Genomic DNA, 11,988 nt, shown 5'->3' with positions numbered 1-11,988 from the left:
AGAGCATACAGGTTCTTGACCCGTGAACCAATTTGCTTCACCTGTCTAGTGATGATGTGTCTAAGGAAAACCTTTCCCTTATTGAAGACAACATCATATCCTCTATCTTCTAGCATCGCGATCGACACCAAGTTTCTCTTCAGTCTTGGTACATGCTTGACATCGATCAAGGTAAGGCGAGCTCCATGCTCCCTCTGAAAAATAACCGCACCTACACCTGAGACACTATACTTCTCATCATTACCCATCGCTATGAGTATCTGGAGATCTTTCTCCTCCAACGTATTGAACAAACTTTTGTCACCGGTCATGTGGAAAGAAGCTCCACTATCAAGAAACCAACCACTTCCCATCATGGATGAAACCATGCATGCGAAGAGTGTGAAATCCAACTCAAACTATGAAGCAAGTGCCTCACCTTCAGATCCTTCCCCGGATCCCTTCTTGGACTTCTTCTTTGGGCAATTAGTAGCATAATGGACCAGCTCATGACAACGAAAGCATCTCACCTTCGACTTTTCAACCTTCTTCCCATCATTGGAAGAACTGGATTTGGAAAGAGAACCCTTCACCTTCCCCTTCTTCGCCTTACTCGCTAAGGCACAATTCTCCTCATCATGCATAGATGAAGAACTGTCTCTGGTGCACTGTCTAATCTCCTCTTGCACAAGATCCGACCAAAGTCTCTCCCATCCTGGAAATTTCTCCCGACCATTGACAGAGTCCTGATAGGAATGCCAACTCTTCGGAAGACCAAGGAGAGCCAAGCTCACCAAGTCCTCATCATCGACAGTCACCCCCACACTTCCCAGCTCATCCCGCCATTGGGTGAACTTCGTGAGATACTTGGGTATACTGTCGCCTTTCTCACACCTAATGTTTATGAGTTTATCCTTGAGCGCCAACTTCCTCTGGTCGCTCTTGCTTTGGAATAATTCTATCAACGTTTTCCACATCAAATATGGAGAAGCCTTTCCATGGAGGCTGGACATAATGTGATCCCTCACACCCTCCAGCAGAATCCTTCGACACTTTACTGTCTTCTTTTGCCAATCCCCGACTTGAGCAACATTAGTAGGTTTTGGGACATCCGCATCTATGAGCTCCTTCAACCTATTATCATCTAACACCGCCTCCATCCTGTCCTTCCATGAAATATAGTTCGAGCTGCCCTCAAGGGCATACTCCAATCGAAATCCATTGAAATACATTTCAACTTTGACACCAAGAAAACACTTCTGCAAATTCGAATTCCACTAGCTCAAAAAACTCAACCGCTTCTGATCTAAAATTTGTGAGAACAAAGTATTTCTTGTACAGAGATCGGTTGTATGGGAATTCACCGGATATCTCACCTTCCAAAGGAAGGATGAATCCAGAGGCTACCTGGCCCGATTACAGACTCTTCCTAAAGAAATAAAATGTAAACACTTTCTGAATAATAGATCTGATGATCAATCCTCGCTTTGATATCCTGTAGAACTTTTTCTACAAATCAACTAGCTCCGATACCATGTAGAAATTTTGAATAATATGACACATATTCATAGAGATTATCCCGATTATACACTATTGTGGAATACATGCATAATACATAACCTCCTCTATGTTGATCATCAATTTACAGAAGCAGAAACAATAACATGCGCACATAGAAGCATCAATCACACATATCAACACAGTATTTTCCCGGGGAAAGCATCTCGCTAAAAACCCCAACTATCTGTATATTATATTGATTGAGAACATGTAACAATACATAGTACAATACTCCTCACAAGTAATCAGTACTAGCTCCACCTGTTACACACAATACAACTCAGATCTGATCTCCAAATCTCCTCCGCTGCTTGCCTGCCTCCACTGCACAATACCTGCTGAGAATGAATGAGAATGGCTGATCCAAACTCCTATTTACCTTGTGAAAATCACCCACACTGGAAATCACGTGAGCAGAGGCTATAATCACTTGGTATTGGCCCCATACTGCGCAATCCTCATTGGCATTACTCAATCCATGCATGTGCAAAATCTCATGCACAACTGATAGCAATCTCAACCTCTAACACCTGTCTCCACTGAACTGTACATGCACTGAGTTAACTGATGTATTCTTCAGTTGCATTATGAGTTAATAATTAGTGAATTAATTAATAACTAATTCACACAACTAATCACTTAGTCTATTGATCAGTTAGACTAAATACAACTAGTTCAACTAAGTCAAACTGAACACAACTCCATTAACTGCTTATCTAACTCCACAGAACTCAACCACATGAGTTCTAACTGATGTCCTGCATGCAATAGCTCAACTGACCCACAAAGAAAGAATATTTCCTTCTGAGAGCTGCATGTGCCACATCTGTAGCTCAAACTAAAGTGCTCCAAGAGGATAAGATAAAGTTTATAATCTAAATATTATTATGAGACAATAATATTTGACTTTCCTATTTTTGACTAGCAGTCTAAAAATAGACTCTGATCACTCTTGCTGTGATCCAAAAATAGAAGTCCATCTATTTTTCCTAACATGACCAATCATCCATAAACAACAAACTGCAACTCATAGACCATGATCCATATGTCTAAAAATAGACATAGTCTAAAAATAGACTTTGCGCCAAAACTTGCATGCGGGACTACTTAGTGAAGGCAACTCCTTTCCACTAAGCTCCATCATCTTGTTGCATTCTCAACAAGCATTTCTTGTCGCACACTTTTCAACATGCCATAATAGTAACATATATAAAAAGTGTCATCCTAAACATAATACATCCTCCTAACAATATTTTCACCCCTTACATATAAATATTAATATTAAATATGCATTAACCTTTGCCATAATAGTAATGGATATAAAAAATGCAACAGGAAAAAATCTAATTCTTCTAAATGAGAACCAATTGTAACTTTAACACCCTTTATATATTTTGTACAATAAAAAATTATTTTGTTTCAAACTCTTTTTCAAATCGCCTAAATGTATTTTCCTATAATTGTTCAATAATTTGTGCATATTATCTTAATATTAAATATGCATTAACCTTTTCCATAATAATAATGGATATAAAAAATGCAATCTGAAAAAATCTAATTCTTCTAATTCTTCTAGATGACAACCAATTATAACTTTAACACCCTTGATATATATTACACCCTCTATATATTTTGCACGAACAAAAGTTGTTTTGTTTCCAACTCTTTTTCAATTGTCTAAATGTATTTTCCTGTTCAATAATTTGTGCACTACACACAAGTTTCCCATACCCCATTGGATTTCCTATTCTTGCTACTCCCTCAATTGATTTGGCAGAGAGGAGCCCATAACCAAAGGGAAACAATGGAGAGCAGTGTGGAGATTTACAGGAGCCACATTAACTATTGCCCCTCCTCACCATGAGACTGCTAGCGGGGCTGCGAGATTTACTTTTAGCATCCATGGGGTGCAGAGTCTGGAAGGATCCCATAACCAAAGGGAAAAAATGGACAGCAGTGTGGAGATTGCCAATAACCATAGTAACTATTGATTCGGCAAAAAGTAGCCCATAACCAAAGGGAAAAAATGGAGAGCAATGTGGATATTGCCAAGAGCCATAGTAACTGTTGCCCCTCTTCACCATGACACTGCTAGTGGGGTTGTGGGATTTACTCTCAGCATCCATGGGGCATAGAGTCTGGAAAAGTAACTGTTGCCCCTCCTCCCCACGACTGCTAGTGGGGCCGCGGGATTTACTCAGTATCCATGGGGCACAGAGTCTGGAAGGAGCCCATAACCAAAGGGAAAAAATGGAGAGCTGTGTGGAGATTCCCAGGAGCCACAGTAACTATTGATTAGGTAGAGAGGAGCCCATAAGCAAAGGGAAAAAATGGATAGTAGTGTGGAGATTTCCAGGAGCCATAGTAACTGTTTCCCATCCTCACCACGATACTGCTAGCGGTGCCGTGGGATTTACTATCAGCATCCATGGGGCACAGAGTCCGGAACGAAGTGTTCATGCAAAAATACCAAAAGCTCAAGTCCCGTGCACTCCTTTCTCTCATTTTCACTCTTCAAACACGTCAAACGTTTAATCTTTTTTAAATGTATGGATCAATTGCAGGACCAAGATATCCAGTTGGCCTCCAAATCCCTTAAAACCTAGTTAGGGAACCCTGACCAAACACAAGAATGTATTTGAAATCTAGGGTTTGTGAATAAATGTACTCTGTTGAAGGATGTTGCCACTTCCATACCCAATTTGCAGGATTTAGGTATTAAGGGCTTGATTAGGATTTGTAAAAGTTTAGCCCTATTTAAAGCGGGAAAATCCTTAAATTTTCCTACTTGTTCTCTTTCTTAGACCTTGACTTCACTTTGTAGTCTTGTAAACAACTCCTCAATACTTCTTAATTACCCTCTAATGGTAGTGATTTCCACTGGAATTTGGTCACGACCCTTTGTATTTTCTTCTCGGATTCTCAATGAAAGCACATAATTCCACATTTAGCACAACCGTTGCCTTGTGAGTAGATAATGTAACTTTGGGACTATCAGGAATGTACCAGTGACAAACACTCTGCTTATGTTGTAGTAATCTACAAGCTGCAATGGTGTTTTGGAATGCATGTAGGAAACACCATTCACTACATAACGTTGTTTGCCATCGATGGTGGGGGCTTAGTTTGAGAGGATTATTGTTCGAGTAATGTTGATTTTCCCATAGTGGAAAGATCCTTGTGGATTTGGACGAGCCACATTGGCTGTCAAGTTCCATTTGTACAACATTAGCCATTCAAATTTTGAGAACTTGATTATATAGGATAGGTACAAACTCCTAGATATTTTAAAATTCAACTTTGTTTAGCTGATATTCTTTGGGGGCTTTCTCCTTCTTGAACCTAACCTAAACAATATAGTCTAGAACATGCTTCAGGAGACTTGAACCTGGATAGATGAGATGGCAAGCCACAATCCCAACTACTCAAACCAAAAAACCATTAACCATTCTTTGAAATTTATTTTTAATAGCTATCCCCAATTTATATGATGATATTTTATCTATATTTTCTGGTAATCGTAAAACATTATCAATCATACAGATATACATTCATCTATCTATCTATCTGTAAAATCTATAAGATTATCTCACACATGAATTATGCTAAAACCAAAGTAATCAGGGCAAGAACCAAACCTGATGGTTCTGGCCTAGTTCACAGACCAATCAATCTCGGTTGTTGGACCCCTTGGAATTGGTCCAGAAACCTACTTCTAGGAATTGTTGTAGCGAAAAATTCCAGTATTAAAAATAACAAGACTTTTGAAATGGGTAGATGCAACAATGTAATAGTCCTGAGGTGGCTGATCCATAGTGACTAGAACAGAGTAGGATTGGCCAACATGAATGTCAAGAGAATCATAGACATTTTGAATGGTGTGAGATCCTTCTACCTCCACAAGCTTCAATTTGTGACCCTGAATCCTGAAGTTCAAAGATGATGACAATCCCACATTTGAAATTTAGAGGTGGTATGTTTTCCTTGCAGATTAACAGATGGGTCATTTTAGATACATCTCAAGAGAAGAAGCAATGGATTCAACATCCATTAGATAAAATAAAAATAAACTGGATCTTGTGAATCATTGAAAGGCTAGAAACACCTGTACTAAATCTACCAAACTGCCTTATGATAGAGATTAGCGATAAGTACCTTGTTCCACTGTAATTGCTATTTCATTTGGCAGCCCACGACCATGAATGTGAACAACATCAGGATTACCAATAGATCTTCCCACATCAAGTGTTCTTCTAAGGATCTTCCCAAAGATAGAATATGGTCAGATTGATGCATTGCAAGAGAACATTCCAGTGGACAGGCTGAAGTTGAACATACCCAGTCTCTTTAATTTCAAGAGATATACATGTTTCAGGGATGGATTAATAACTTACTAAAGCGTTGGTTTTGTACCAGTCACCTATAAGCAGAGTGATATCACCATCAGGCGGAGGGAATGGAATAGGGATCAGGGCCCTTCTAGCTACATTTAGTCCTCCAAATCCCCCTGCAGCTTTCTGCAAATACAATGATGGAAAGTAATAGTAGCTACCTATCTGGTCCTTCACCTGGAACTTGTACGTAAAGTTTTCCCTTGGTATGGGGCAGTTTGTGCTAGGTACTCCATCTTGCCATGAATTTCTCCGTTGTTGGATGCCACTCCTATACCAAAACTTGTTTAAAGACCTCAATGCAATATTGCAGATCACCAAAGAAATCCATGAATCTCAATCGGCCAATCCACAAAGATAGAACCCAAAGAATTTACCAAGTTAATAATAAATCTTGATATAGGTTGTTAAATACATTCACAAAGATGTTATCGTTGGTGACATTGTCAATTTGGGGTCCAGGAAATTGTCCATTTATTAAAATCCCCTGCAACAATAACATAATGTGTCTCAGAAAAATCTTGGCAAATCATATGTGAGCTAGAACTATTAGCATTGGAATAGGCTTGGGATTTTTTAAAATTGTACCTGCTGAGGAATACCAAGAGGCCGTATTGTGCCCCATGGAATGTTCCATGTAAAATATCTATAGGGATCTTCAGCTAGAGAATAGCCAAAAAATTCCATGATGAAAAACAGCCTCAAGGAACCCATTGAATTCTTGCTGAAGATCTTTGGCCCTTTTTCTAGGTCTTGTTTTATATGTTTATTGGTTTCCAGCAAGATGGGCTTCTTCAACAATGGTTTCTTTTACTCTGCATGTTAAGAAATTGGCTTCTTCAAAAAATCTGTTGCATTCTCATATATATTAGAGAAAAGAGCAGCCAAACAACATAGATCTTGCAATGCACAACAATTATAACAAAATAAATTCTAATTAAACTCAATGGATCAAAAATCCACATTCCATAAAATTGGACTGAGATAGTAGAAGCAATCAATACCTTACTCCAACTTTGTTGTAAACAACCCAACACAAGCCAGGCCTTAAAATTACACACCAAATGCACAAATTCTTGGGCAACTCTTTACTCCATTCTACCTCTGGCCTGTAATTTTTTTATTATAAAAAATGTACATGTGATTGTGTTTGTGGTTGTATTGATCTACAAGCCTGACAGAGTTAAGATGACAGAGAGGATAAAGCTCAAGGACTTATTATTATCCTCCTCCCAGCCTTTGTCAGTGATATAAAGCAACAAAGTATCACAAGCACTTTATTTGAGGATATCTGCAAATTTTAGCATAAAAGTGCCCATGAAAGAGGGAAAGTTCCACAATTGGGCTTGAGTCTTCAGGGGGAAGATGAAACAACTTCTAGAGGAAAATCAAGATGGACCACAATTCTTCCAACTAGCAACTATAGAGATATTAGCTAAACATTGAACTCCAAATGTTTCCTGTGTTCAATCCCTGTGAATGCTTCAACTTCTTTCTGCCATTCCCCAATTTCCAACATATGCCTCTGTGTTCACTACACAGGAATCCCTCACACAAATTTTCTTCTAAACTTGGTTCTCAAAATCTTCATTCCATTTATCCCAACAAATGGTAGAATTCATCACACTACACTATGCCTCCACTTAGCACTATCTTCTTTCCACACCACTTCACTCCTCTTTTCACCTCATCAAGCTCAAACAAAACACAACAACAATTTCTATAGTGGCAGTGAGTCGTTGCCACCACCCTAGCACTGTAAACAAACAGCAAACCACCACTCTCTATCACATTGGAGGCCAAATCCTGGAACAAAGACAAATAACTCAAATAGAATTCCAATTCCAAACCAAACAACACTCACGCTTGGAGAGGAAACCAAAGTCCATAAAAAGGGAAATAATGAGTCCTCATCCCAATGCCTGGCCAAATAAACCCACATGCAGTGCCAAACTCCTCCATCGCACACTTCTGAACCACTCACACTAGTGTGAGGAAAGAATGAAAGGGGAGAAATTGATGTATTAACTTAGTATCATGTCTAGTTCGCACAATTTGACATGTGTCTAAATGAGGGGGCTTTCCACAAGATTCAGATGCGTCATGAAGAAAGTAGGATAGTGCAGTCAATGAAGGGATTTTCACAGCAAGGAATTCAAAGAGAGTATTTTGGTGTCAGCTTTCCAAGAAGTATTGTTTTAAACTTTAAAGGCATTTTACGAGCAGTTTTAAGATATTACTTTGGGTTGTCTGCAATGTTAGTACTATAGCTGGAAATGTCCTTTTGATGTCATTGTTTATTAGAATGACGTTATTCAGAATCTGATGATAATCTAGAAGTAGTCTGAAAGGAGACTTATGAGCAGGCACAATATTTTGATTTCTACTTGAAATAGCAAATATACAATTTTTTTTCTTGGAAAAAAGACTAAATCCTTGAAGTGGTCAATTGACCGGTGATTTTCTAGCCAATACAAAAGTGTTGTTAAGAGTTGTTGGTGAAAAGTGAAGGAAGTTTAGTGTTGACAACAATGGAAGAGTCAACTGAAGCATAAGCAATGGAGTATTGGCTTGCTTGTTTGCATCAATAGCAACATACTTCTAGTGCATCTACATGCTAAAGTCAATTAAGTCTAACGATAATCTGATCTAAAGCCTAGGAGGTGTCTATTGACCATGTGGTGGCACTATTTGTGTTAAGTAGTAAATAGTGATCTGAGCATATATTATTTTCTATTCATAAGTGATATGTCCGTGTATCCACAAAAGCAACCAGTCTCAACAACATACCCTAACTCCCTTCAAACTCTTGAAGAAAATTCATTCTTATAAGTCAAGTTTCTATATATATTGATGCTTCAGTTTAAAGGAAAGGTCCTGTACATTTTCACTTAAAATCATACTAGATCGATTTGTGTGAAGAGTGAGTTGGTAAGAATTACAAAATGGTAATTTTCCAACCTAGAATTAAAGGGTGGAAGGATTCAATGAATTTATTGTTAAAAGGTTTATAGTGAAAAATATATATCCTTTTATAAAGGTGTTTAGTGACTTGTTTGAAATTTTTTTTTTTAATAAAGAGAAATAGGGATGATGCTTGTGAGAAGGATGGTATTGATAAAGTGCCTTCTTCCCATGCTTTTTTAGCTAATAATGACCTGGTTTACATTGAATTTGAGAAAAATATTAGGGGTATTGAATCCCAATGGTTGTGCCAGATGGGATATACATGTGTTGGAATTGGGAATAGTGGATAGGGTATGGTTATCCCTATTGAGCTTGAGATGAGACTGCTTAGAGCATGAACTGTATATAATCAGACTCCATTTCCAGATGGACGTCATTTTACATTGATTTGCAAGAAGGTTATTTTGTACTCGTTGTTTTGTTTGTTGCTAAAGATAATTATGCTGAGTTGCAGAGTGCAAACTTCCCCCTACTGACGATCTGGTTGATGATAGTATATGCCTAAGTTGGAGACAAATGATAGTTCTGTTGATTTGAAGGGACAACATGCACCTTTGTTTGGGGGGTGATTACATTTTGCACCATCTATTTACCAAGAACACTACTCTTTTCCCTGCAAAAATCCTCATCATAGAGAAGAGGATCCGAGAGTCTAAATTCTTAGTATGGTAGTAGTGATGCTTATAGATCTTTGTAGAAGAGGAATAGGAGGAAGAATTGTGGACCAGTGCCAACTACCAAGATTGGTTGTGGGTTGGGTTGATGAGTGGTCATGGCAACATTTGTACAAGTGCCAAAGAACTTCATAAAGATGTGTATAATCAATTGTACACTCATAAACATCTCTTTTCTCCTATTGATTTCTCTTGTTGCTATGTTGGCATGTTATGGCATCCAAGAAAGAATTGATTCAAGCCGTTTTATGTGAGCCTTATTGATAGTAGTGATCCTTTTATTTTTGTTTAAAGAGGAATGTTATTGAGCTTGTTTGCATGTAAAAACCCAACTTGATGTTGTCAAGAACCCAATTATTGTATGACTAGTCAACAAAAAAATATAGATCTATTTGATGATAAGAAAATAAGGAAAGGTAAAAAATAAGTGATTGAAGGCATAGGGACTGCTCATATTAGCAACAAACCAAGAAAATACTTTTTTATATACACCAAAAACCAAAAAGAGATTTTGAGCAAAGAACATTAAGTTTTTACTATCTTAGATGGCTCTATAATTTGCTTTGGTTTATGCTCTTCTTGCATGATTTTGGAGAATTTATGATTGCAGGTTACATGATTGAGATTGATTAGTTGATAACTTGATAGAACTATGATTTTGGAGACTATTCTTAATAGAGATTTTTGGGAAACTTGTTCTGACCATATGTGCATAGGCTCTTGTTCCACCTTAGGTTATGGAGATTGGAGGTTCAAGTTATAAAGAACTCTTAATTGTAAGCCCTGTTGCATGAGATTGCTTCACTGTGTTCCAAAGAGGACTGGGTAGAGGTGTTGTGAAGGTAACTATTATGTTGCACCTCATTATGGTGTGGGATTTTCACTGTCAATAATCTCAACCTCACTATGTTAAGGGTGGAAATGATGGAAGATGTGATTTGTCTAAAGAAATTATAGGAAATGTTGCAATAATGATGTTAACTGCAGGAAATTATTATTACAGAACATTGTTAAGATAATGCCACCTTCATAGCTCCTCCAAGTTGTGTTTAAGGGAGGATATGAGAATATTTAATGTAAACCCAACTTGAAGGGTTTATTAGACCTTTAGGATTTCTTGACCACTCCATTTATGGTTTATTGCAATCCCACCCTTTGGGGTTTTATGGGTAACCTTAATTGGTAAGGCTCTAGTTTCATTTGACATGCACATTACACATAATGCATTGTGCTCATTGGGATGATCTTACCTATATGTACTTCATTGTTTAAAGGTGTTCTAAACACTACATCTCATTCAGTGACCTTGGGATCATCATGAAACCCTAACAAATGAAACATAGGAATGCTAAGCCCAAATTGATATAGAGCAATCTTGTGATGCCTACAAATTCATGATGATTAGAATATTTACCACAAGTAATTCCAAGGTGCTGTTGGAATGTGAATATTGAGGAATTATAAACTGTCAGAACATAATCTTTCGAAAGCATCACGCATAAAAACTCGTTAATGTCCACTCTTTCCTTGGAAAAGGTCAATTGTGGGACACTCTCTTCCAAGATAGGGATCTCAATAACCTTAAGAATTAAAAACCCCTTAATGTCCAAACTCTTTCCTTGGAAAAGGTCAATTGTGGAATACTCTTTTCAATGACATGGATCTCAATAACCCTAGGACTTGGATGGCATCTACAAATCCTAAAATACTATTGATGAGAATGAAGAAAAAGGAAGAACAAGGATTAACAAACTATTTAGAGAAGAAACATAATCATTTATGAACATAGGAAATTAAAGACGTCAAACCAACAGAAAGTATATATATACATTACAAAATAGAAGAAAAAGTCTTAACTATGTAGTGAAAAGACTAATAAGTCTTTAGTTAAGAGGATCTTGTTTCAAGCAGCTTAAATTTAGAATCATGTATCCTATCAGGATACTAAATCAAATCAATGGCCAATTCATTTGGATTATAACCCTCCCCAAAATAGGGACTAGCTCAATTCAAAATGTGTCTGACTCTTCAGAAAGATCAGGTTTGCTTAGAAATGCTAAAGCTATGGTGGAAGAAAGAACTAGAAGGGACAATGTTGTTTAGGATCGAAATAAAATTAACCAATATTATAAAAAAAATTAAAATTTTGGGCAAAGAAAAGTGGAAAGAGGCCAATTCAATTAAGATAGAGCATCAACAAAAGATTAGAATACATCAAGGATACAATGTTGGGAAGACTGATGGAATCATTCTAGATAGAAGAAGAGTGAGCATTAAGGGAATAAGAAGATATATGTGGCATATAGGAATCAAAATGGAGAATTAAATCTAGAACGATGGGGAAAAAATACAAAATTCTTCCAAAAGCAGCTGCAAGTTAGAGGTGCATTAGTGGTATTCACACGGTAAATTTGGAA

General features: G+C 37.4%; 1 pseudogene; it reads right to left on the bottom strand.

The window, feature by feature from the left end:
* Positions 1-4,430: 4,430 nt before the first annotated feature.
* LOC149163766 (L-ascorbate oxidase homolog) lies at positions 4,431-6,644 on the bottom strand (annotated as a pseudogene).
* Positions 6,645-11,988: the final 5,344 nt, after the last annotated feature.

The sequence above is a fragment of the Pinus tabuliformis genome, chromosome 5_1 (assembly GCF_031772625.1).
Source record: "Pinus tabuliformis cultivar Carrire ecotype Pingquan chromosome 5_1, CPIR1, whole genome shotgun sequence".
NCBI classification, from domain to species: Eukaryota; Viridiplantae; Streptophyta; class Pinopsida; order Pinales; family Pinaceae; genus Pinus; species Pinus tabuliformis.
This window is presented reverse-complemented; position numbering and strand designations above follow the sequence as displayed.